At 43.8% G+C, this 8,890-nt stretch overlaps 8 non-coding genes across 8 annotated transcripts; 1 reads left to right on the top strand and 7 right to left on the bottom strand.

Moving 5' to 3' along the window:
* Nucleotides 1–3,780: 3,780 nt before the first annotated feature.
* On the bottom strand, nt 3,781–3,852 carry trnae-uuc. The gene has a single exon. It is a non-coding gene; the product is annotated as a tRNA-Glu (tRNA).
* Nucleotides 3,853–4,736: 884 nt separating this feature from the next.
* Nucleotides 4,737–4,809, bottom strand: trnar-acg. The gene has a single exon. It is a non-coding gene; the product is annotated as a tRNA-Arg (tRNA).
* Nucleotides 4,810–4,924: 115 nt separating this feature from the next.
* trnae-cuc lies at nt 4,925–4,996 on the top strand. The gene has a single exon. It is a non-coding gene; the product is annotated as a tRNA-Glu (tRNA).
* A 111-nt stretch (nt 4,997–5,107) lies between these two features.
* Nucleotides 5,108–5,195, bottom strand: trnay-gua. The gene is given in 2 exon segments: nt 5,108–5,143; nt 5,159–5,195. It is a non-coding gene; the product is annotated as a tRNA-Tyr (tRNA).
* Nucleotides 5,196–5,318: 123 nt separating this feature from the next.
* Nucleotides 5,319–5,392, bottom strand: trnae-uuc. Its single transcript has one exon. It is a non-coding gene; the product is annotated as a tRNA-Glu (tRNA).
* A 1,671-nt stretch (nt 5,393–7,063) lies between these two features.
* On the bottom strand, nt 7,064–7,136 carry trnar-acg. Its single transcript has one exon. It is a non-coding gene; the product is annotated as a tRNA-Arg (tRNA).
* A 301-nt stretch (nt 7,137–7,437) lies between these two features.
* trnay-gua lies at nt 7,438–7,525 on the bottom strand. The gene is given in 2 exon segments: nt 7,438–7,473; nt 7,489–7,525. It is a non-coding gene; the product is annotated as a tRNA-Tyr (tRNA).
* Nucleotides 7,526–7,649: 124 nt separating this feature from the next.
* Nucleotides 7,650–7,721, bottom strand: trnae-uuc. Its single transcript has one exon. It is a non-coding gene; the product is annotated as a tRNA-Glu (tRNA).
* Nucleotides 7,722–8,890: the final 1,169 nt, after the last annotated feature.

Genomic DNA, 8,890 nt, shown 5'->3' with positions numbered 1-8,890 from the left:
CGAACTGGTAATTAAAGTCTTGTCCAGGTGAAAATACTAACGTCATTGCATTTGAAAACAAGCCATGGCAAACGCGTTATTCTAGAGAAAAACAGGCCTATCCTCATTCTGGTCATAGGTACACATGACAAGTTGTGAGAATGATAAAATGCAAGTGTAACAACTTTTTAAAAATCGGTAATAAGTTGCCTGATTATTCGCTCGTTCAGTTCCTTTAGGTTACAACTTATTCCTCAATTCCAAGTAGGCCAATTAGTACATAAGGGCTTACCAAAATGGCAAGCCCATGACATCAAAAACCACATGGCATTACACCAACCCTTCAAAAGTAGTAAAGCAGTACAGAGTAGCGATTGAATTTGTTCATCAACCAGAATAAAATGACTGCCAGTCTGGAGTTTATTTCAACGTTAATGCGCCGAGCTTGTCGGAGTGCTGTGTGTGGAGACGAATAGCAATCACAAAGCATGTGCGCGTCTCCCCTAGACTTTGGAATGGGTATGCAATATACGGCTTTTGTGGAATAAAAGAAGCCATGCCTGGAGATTTGCCTTTTGGTTCTGGACTTTGCAAGAAAAAATAAAGGAAAAAGAAAAAACACAAAAAAAAAATAGAGAAAAAAAAAAAAAAGATGTTTTTAGAAACAACCACAAGAATAACAGCCTGAGAAAAACAACCACCTCAGAACGAGCCAGGCCAGGAGAGTCGAACCTAGAATCTTCTGATCCGTAGTCAGACGCGTTATCCATTGCGCCACTGGCCCACCCCGGTATAAGGTAGAAGCAGTCACGCGATTGCACACACATTGTTTGGTATTCGAGCGTTGACAGAGGCCAGACTTGCTTTCTGCTTATTCTCATGATTTTATCAGGAGACGCCGCTGAGACCATTGGACCATCCTTTCCCTGCGTGGTCTAGTGGGTTAGGATTCGGGCGGCGCTCTCACCGCCTGCCCTGCCGGCCCGGGTTTCGATTCCCGTTCAGGGAATGCTGTTTTGCCCCCAACGGTGGGGTGTTGAAGTCAAGCTCTGCTTTGCAGTTGCGGGGGGGCCAGTCCAAAAAAAAGCTCGCTTGAAGTTGGGGCAACCCAAGTCCAAAAAAAAAATCAGAATGAAAGTGGGCACTTGATAAAAAAACAACTGACCTCCTTCGAGCCGGAGTCGAACCAGCGACCTAAGGATTACCAACACCTCCAACCTACAGTCCTCCGCTCTACCAGAAAATGAGCTATCGAAGGCACGGGAGTGCCAGATAGTGCCACCTCAACCTATCAGGGGTTCTGTAGCTCTACTGCTATCCAAAAATCACTTTCTGTTGCAGGAAGGCTTGCTGGCTTTTTGAGGATGGAAGCAAAAACCACGAACCCACCTTTCCCATACCGTGAGAGTCGACAACCCCCGGGGCCGCCCCCGCCTGGGGTGAAAACCAGGGAATCCTAACCGCTAGACCCATATGGGAACTGGCCCCGACTAGGACCGGCCACAGACTTCTGGGCCACATTTAGTACATGTGGCCAATGTCGGGGCAGGGTTTTGTAGTGACGTATTGCTTTTTGGTGTGTGACTTTACAACAATGTGATTATATTTTAGCAAAACAAGAATTATCCGAATGCATCGTTTTTGCTGAGGTTAAAACCCTGTTGCATGCATTCAAAATATCTGTGGTTTGACTTGCCCAGGGAGTTCAGTTTTTTTTTTTTTTTTTTTTTTTTGGGCAGATTCCTGTGTGTTTGCTGACCAGATACCTCGAACTGGTAATTAAAGTCTTTTCCAGGTGCTGAAAATACTAACGTCATGCAATTTGAAAAAAAGCATGGCAACCGTTTTATCTAGAGGAAAAAACAGGAAAAAAAAACAGGGCCTATCCTCATTCTGTCAAGGTATAAAAAAATGCCAAGTTGTGAGATTAACAATGAAAGTGAGACAAATTTTTAATCGGATAAGTTGCTGATTATTTTCGCTCGCTTCAGTTTCATTTAGTTTACAACTTATTCTCAATTTCCAGGTGGCAATTAGTATAAGGCTACAAAATGGCAAGCCCATGACATCAAAACCACATGGCATTACACCCTTCAAAGTAGTAAAGCAGTTTACAGAGTAGCGATGAATTTGTTCTAATTCCAGAATAAAATGACCTGCCAGTCTGGGAGTTTATTTTCACGTTAATCGCGCGAGCTGTCGGAGTGCGTGTGAGACGAAATAGCAAATCACAAAGCATGTGCACGTCTCCCCTAGACTTTGGGAAAAATGGGTATGCAATATACGGCTTTTTGTGGAATAAAAAGAAGCATGCCTGGAGATTTGCCTTTTGTTCTGGGTACTTTGCCAAGAAAAAAATAGAAAAAGAAAAAACACAACAAGAAAACAGCCTGAGAAAAAACAACCACAGAACGAGCCAGCCAGGAGTCGAACCTAAAGAATCTTCTGATCCGTATCCGAAGTATCGTTTGCTGAGTTAAACCCGTGTTACATGCATTCAAAATATCTGTTGTTTGACTTGCCAGGGAGTTCAGTTTTTTTTTTTTTTTTTTTTTTATTGGAACGATTCCTGTGGTTGCTGAACAGATACCTCGAACATGGTAATTAAAGTCTTGTCAGGTGAAAAAAACTAACGTCATGCAGTTTGAAAAACAAGCATGGCAACCGTTATTCTAGAGGAAAAACAGCCCTATCCTCATTCTGTCAAGGTACAAAAATGACAAGTTGTGAGATTAACAATGAAAGTGAGACAAATTTTTAATCGGATAAGTTGCTGATTATTCGCTCGTTCAGTTTCCATTTAGTTTACAACTTATTCTCAATTTCCAGGTGGCAATTAGTAATAAGGCTACAAAATGGCAAGCCCATGACATCAAAACCACATGGCATTACACCCTTCAAAGTAGTAAAGCAGTTACAGAGTAGCGATGAATTTGTTCATTCCAGAATAAAATGACTGCCAGTCTGGAGTTTATTTTCACGTTAATCGCCGAGCTTGTCGGAGTGCTTGTGAGACGAATAGCAATCACAAAAGCATGTGCGCGTCTCTCCCCTAGACTTTGGAATGGGTATGCAATATACGGCTTTTTGTGGAATAAAAGAAGCATGCCTGGAGATTTGCCTTTTGTTCTGGACTTTGCAAGAAAAAATAGAAAAAAGAAAAAACACAACAAGAAAACAGCCTGAGAAAAACAACCACAGAACGAGCCAGCCAGGAGTCGAACCTAGAATCTTCTGATACGTAGTAAGACGCGTTATCCATTGCGCCACTGGCCCACCGGTAGAAGCTTCACGCGATTGCACCACACTTGTTGGTATTCGACGTGACAGAGGCCAGACTTGCTTTCTGCTTATTCTCATGATGTTATCAGGAGTGCAGCTGACCAGCCCTTCCCCTGGTGGTCTAGTGGTTAGGATTCGGCGCTCTCACACCGCCGCGGCCCGGGGTTCGATTCCCGGTCAGGGAATGCTGTTTTGCCTTCCAACGGTGGGGTGTGAAGTCAAGCTCTGCTTGCAGTTGCGGGGAAACCCAGTCCAAAAAAAAAAAAACAGAATGAGGTGGGCACTTGATAAAAAAAATGACCTCCTTCGATGCCGTGAGTCGAACCAGCGACCTAAGGATTACCAACACCTCAACCTACAGTCCTCCGCTCTACCAGCTGAAGCTATCGAGGGCACGGAGTGCCAGATAGAACCTCAACTACTATCAGGGTTCTGTAGCTCTACTGCTGTCCAAAAATCAACTTCTGGTGCAGGAAGGCTTGCTGGCTTTTTGAGGAGGGAAGCAAAAACGAACCCACCTTCCCATACCGGGAGTCGAACCCGGGCCGCCTGGGTGAAAACCAGGAATCCTAACCGCTAGACCATATGGGAACTGGCCCACTAGGACCGGCCACAGACTTCTGGGCCACATTCAGTACATGTGGCCAATGTCGGGGCAGGGTTTTGTAGTGCCGTATTGCTTTTGGTGTGTGACTTTAACAATGTGATTATATTTTAGCAAAACAAGAATTATCCGAATGCATCGTTTGCTGAGTTAAACCCTGTTGCATGCATTCAAAATATCTGTTGTTTGACTTGCCCAGGGAGTTCAGTTTTTTTTTTTTTTTTTTTTTTTGGGGCAGATTCCTGTGGTTGCTGAACAGATACCTCGAACTGGTAATTAAAGTCTTGTCCAGGTGAAAATACTAACGTCATGCATTTGAAAACAAGCATGGCAACCGTTATCTAGAGGAAAAACAGCCTATCCTCATTCTGTCAAGGTACAAAAATGACAAATTGTGAGATTAACAATGAAAGTGAGACAAATTTTTAAATCGGAAAAGTTGCTGATTATTCGCTCGTTCAGTTTCATTTAGTTTCACAACTTATTCTCAATTTCCAGGTGGCAATTAGTAATAAGGCTACAAAATGGCAAGCCCATGACATCAAAACCACATGGCATTACAACCCTTCAAAGTAGTAAAGCAGTTACAGAGTAGCGATGAATTTTGTTCATTCCAGAATAAAATGACTGCCAGTCTGGAGTTTATTTTTCACGTTAATCGCCGAGCTTGTCGGAGTGCTTGTGAGACGAATAGCAATCACAAAGCATGTGCGCGTCTCCCCTAGACTTTGGAATGGGTATGCAATATACGGCTTTTGTGGAATAAAAGAAGCATGCCTGGAGATTTGCCTTTTGTTCTGGACTTTGCAAGAAAAAAATAGAAAAAGAAAAAACACAACAAGAAAACAGCCTGAGAAAAACAACCACAGAACGAGCCAGCCAGGAGTCGAACCTAGAATCTTCTGATCCGTAGTCAGACGCGTTATCCATTGCGCCACTGGCCCACCGGTAGAAGCGTCACGCGATTGCACCACACTTGTTGGTATTCGACGTGACAGAGGCCAGACTTGCTTTCTGCTTATTCTCATGATGTTATCAGGAGCGCAGCTGACCAGCCCTTCCCTGGTGGTCTAGTGGTTAGGATTCGGCGCTCTCACCGCCGCGGCCCGGGTTCGATTCCCGGTCAGGGAATGCTGTTTTGCCTTCCAACGGTGGGGTGTGAAGTCAAGCTCTGCTTGCAGTTGCGGGAAACCCAGTCCAAAAAAACTGAATGAGGTGGGCACTTGATAAAAAAAAATGACCTCCTTCGAGCCGGAGTCGAACCAGCGACCTAAGGATTACCAACACCTCAACCTACAGTCCTCCGCTCTACCAGCTGAGCTATCGAAGGCACGGAGTGCCAGATAGAACCTCAACCTATCAGGGTTCTGTAGCTCTACTGCTGTCCAAAAATCACTTCTGGTGCAGGAAGGCTTGCTGGCTTTTTGAGGAGGGAAGCAAAAACGAACCCACCTTCCCATACCCGGGAGTCGAACCCGGGCCGCCTGGGTGAAAACCAGGAATCCTAACCGCTAGACCCATATGGAAACTGGCCCACTAGGACCGGCCACAGACTTCTGGGCCACATTCAGTACATGTGGCCAATGTCGGGGCAGGGTTTTGTAGTGACGTATTGCTTTTGGTGTGTGACTTTAACAATGTGATTATATTTTAGCAAAACAAGAATTATCCGAATGCATCGTTTGCTGAGTTAAACCCTGTTGCATGCATTCAAAATATCTGTTGTTTGACTTGCCCAGGGAGTTCAGTTTTTTTTTTTTTTTTTTTTTTTTTGGGCAGATTCCTGTGGTTGCTGAACAGATACCTCGAACTGGTAATTAAAGTCTTGTCCAGGTGAAAATACTAACGTCATGCATTTGAAAACAAGCATGGCAACCGTTATCTAGAGGAAAAACAGCCTATCCTCATTCTGTCAAGGTACAAAAATGACAAGTTGTGAGATTAACAATGAAAAGTGAGACAAATTTTTAATCGGATAAGTTGCTGATTATTCGCTCGTTCAGTTTCATTTAGTTTACAACTTATTCTCAATTTCCAGGTGGCAATTAGTAATAAGGCTACAAAAAGGCAAGCCCATGACATCAAAACCACCATGGCATTACACCCTTCAAAGTAGTAAAGCAGTTACAGAGTTTAGCGAGATGAATTTGTTCATTCCAGAATAAAATTACTGCCAGTCTGGAGTTTATTTTCACGTTAATCGCCGAGCTTGTCGGAGTGCGTGTGAGACGAATAGCAATCACAAAGCATGTGCACGTCTCCCCTAGACTTTGGAATGGCTATGCAATATACGGCTTTTGTGGAATAAAAAGAAGCATGCCTGGAGATTTGCCTTTTGTTCTGGACTTTGCAAGAAAAAATAGAAAAAGAAAAAACACAACAAGAAAACAGCCTGAGAAACAAACAACCACAGAACGAGCCAGCCAGGAGTCGAACCTAGAATCTTCTGATCCGTATCCGAATGCATCGTTTGCTGAGTTAAACCCTGTTGCAAGCATTCAGAATATCTGTTGTTTGACTTGCCCAGGGAGTTTCAGTTTTTTTTTTTTTTTTTTTTTTTTGGGCAGATTCCTGTGGTTGCTGAACAGATACCTCGAACTGGTAATTAAAGTCTTGTCCAGGTGAAAATACTAACGTCATGCATTTGAAAAACAAGCATGGCAACCGTTATCTAGAGGAAAAACAGCCTATCCTCATTCTGTCAAGGTACAAAAATGACAAGTTGTGAGATTAACAATGAAAGTGAGACAAAATTTTTAATCGGATAAGTTGCTGATTATTCGCTCGTTCAGTTTCATTTAGTTTACAACTTATTCTCAATTTCCAGGTGGCAATTAGTAATAAGGCTACAAAATGGCAAGCCCATGACATCAAAACCACATGGCATTACACCCTTCAAAGTAGTAAAGCAGTTACAGAGTAGCGATGAATTTGTTCATTCCAGAATAAAATGACTGCCAGTCTGGAGTTTATTTTCACGTTAATCGCCGAGCTTGTCGGAGTGCGTGTGAGACGAATAGCAATCACAAAGCATGTGCACGTCTCCCCTAGACTTTGGAATGGGTATGCAATATACGGCTTTTGTGTGAATAAAAGAAGCATGCCTGGAGAATTGCCTTTTGTTCTGGACTTTGCAAGAAAAAATAGAAAAAGAAAAAAACACAACAAGAAAACAGCCTGAGAAAAACAACCACAGAACGAGCCAGCCAGGAGTCGAACCTAGAATCTTCTGATCCGTAGTCAGACGCGTTATCCATTGCGCCACTGGCCCACCGGTAGAAGCGTCATGCGATTGCACCACACTTGTTGGTATACCACGTGACAGAGGCCAGACTTGCTTTCTGCTTATTCTCATGATGTTATCAGGAGTGCAGCTGACCAGCCCTTCCCTGGGTGGTCTAGTGGTTAGGATTCTGCACTCTCAACTCAACCTCCCCTTTCAGATTCCCGGTCAGGGAATGCTGTTTTGCCTTCCAACGGTGGGGTGTGAAGTCAAGCTCTGCTTGCAGTTGCGGGAAACCCAGTCCAAAAAAAAACAGAATGAGGTGGGCACTTGATAAAAAAAAATGACCTCCTTCGAGCCGGAGTCGAACCAGCGACCTAAGGATTACCAACACCTCAACCTACAGTCCTCCGCTCTACCAGCTGAGCTATCGAAGGCACGGAGGGCCAGATAGAACCTCAACCTATCAGGGTTCTGTAGCTCTACTGCTGTCCAAAAAAATCACTTCTGGTGCAGGAAGGCTTGCTGGCTTTTTGAGGAGGGAAGCAAAAACGAACCCACCTTCCATACCGGGAGTCGAACCCGGGCCGCCTGGGTGAAAACCAGGAATCCTAACCGCTAGACCATATGGGAAACTGGCCCACTAGGACTGGCCACAGACTTCTGGGCCACATTCAGTACATGTGGCCAATGTCGGGGCAGGGTTTTTGTAGTGACGTATTGCTTTTGGTGTGTGACTTTAACAATGTGATTATATTTTTAGCAAAACAAGAATTATCCGAATGCATCGTTTGCTGAGTTTTAAACCCTGTTGCATGCATTCAAAATATCTGTTGTTTGACTTGCCCAGGGAGTTCAGTTTTTTTTTTTTTTTTTTTTTGGGGCAGATTCCTGTGGTTGCTGAACAGATACCTCGAACTGGTAATTAAAGTCTTGTCCAGGTAAAAATACTAACGTCATGCATTTGAAAACAAGCCATGGCAACCGTTATCTAGAGGAAAAACAGCCTATCCTCATTCTGTCAAGGTACAAAAAATGACAAGTTGTGAGATTAACAATGAAAGTGAGAACAAATTTTTAATCGGATAAGTTGCTGATTATTCGCTCGTTTTCAGTTTCATTTCATTTAGTTTTTCTACAACTTATTCTCAATTTCCCAGGTGGCAATTAGTAATAAGGCTACAAAAAATGGCAAGCCCATGACATCTCAAACCACATGGCATTACACCCTTCAAAGTAGTAAAGCAGTTACAGAGTAGCGATGAATTTGTTGTCATTCCAGAATAAAAATGACTGCCAGTCCTGGAGTTTATTTTCACGTTAATCGCCTGCCGATTCTTGTCGGAGTGCTTGTGAGCACCGAATAGCAATCACAAAGCATGTGCCTGTCTCCCCCCTAGACTTGGAATGGGTATGCAATATACGGCTTTTGTGGAATAAAAGAAGCTTATGCTGGAGATTTTTGCCTTTTGTGTTCTGGACTTTGCAAAGAAAAAATAGAAAAAGAACAAAAAACACAACAAGAAAACAGCCTGAGAAAAAACAACCACAGAACGACGCCAGCCCGGAGTCGAAACTAGAATCTTCTGATCAGTAGTCGACGCGTATCCATTGCGCCACTGCCCACGGTAGAAGGTCACGCGATTGCACCACACTTGTGTTATTCGACCCGTGACAAGGCACAGACTTGCTTTGCTTATTCTCATGATGTTATCAGTGAAGCGCAGTGACAGCCTTCCTGGGGCTATGGTTAGGATGCGGCGCTCTCAGCCGCCGCGGCCCGGGTCGATTCCCGGTCAGGG

Source organism: Cyprinus carpio, unplaced genomic scaffold (genome assembly GCF_018340385.1).
Source record: "Cyprinus carpio isolate SPL01 unplaced genomic scaffold, ASM1834038v1 S000001138, whole genome shotgun sequence".
NCBI lineage: Eukaryota > Metazoa > Chordata > Actinopteri > Cypriniformes > Cyprinidae > Cyprinus > Cyprinus carpio.
The sequence above is the reverse complement of the archived record's forward strand: the minus strand, read 5'-3'. Positions and strand labels throughout refer to the sequence as shown.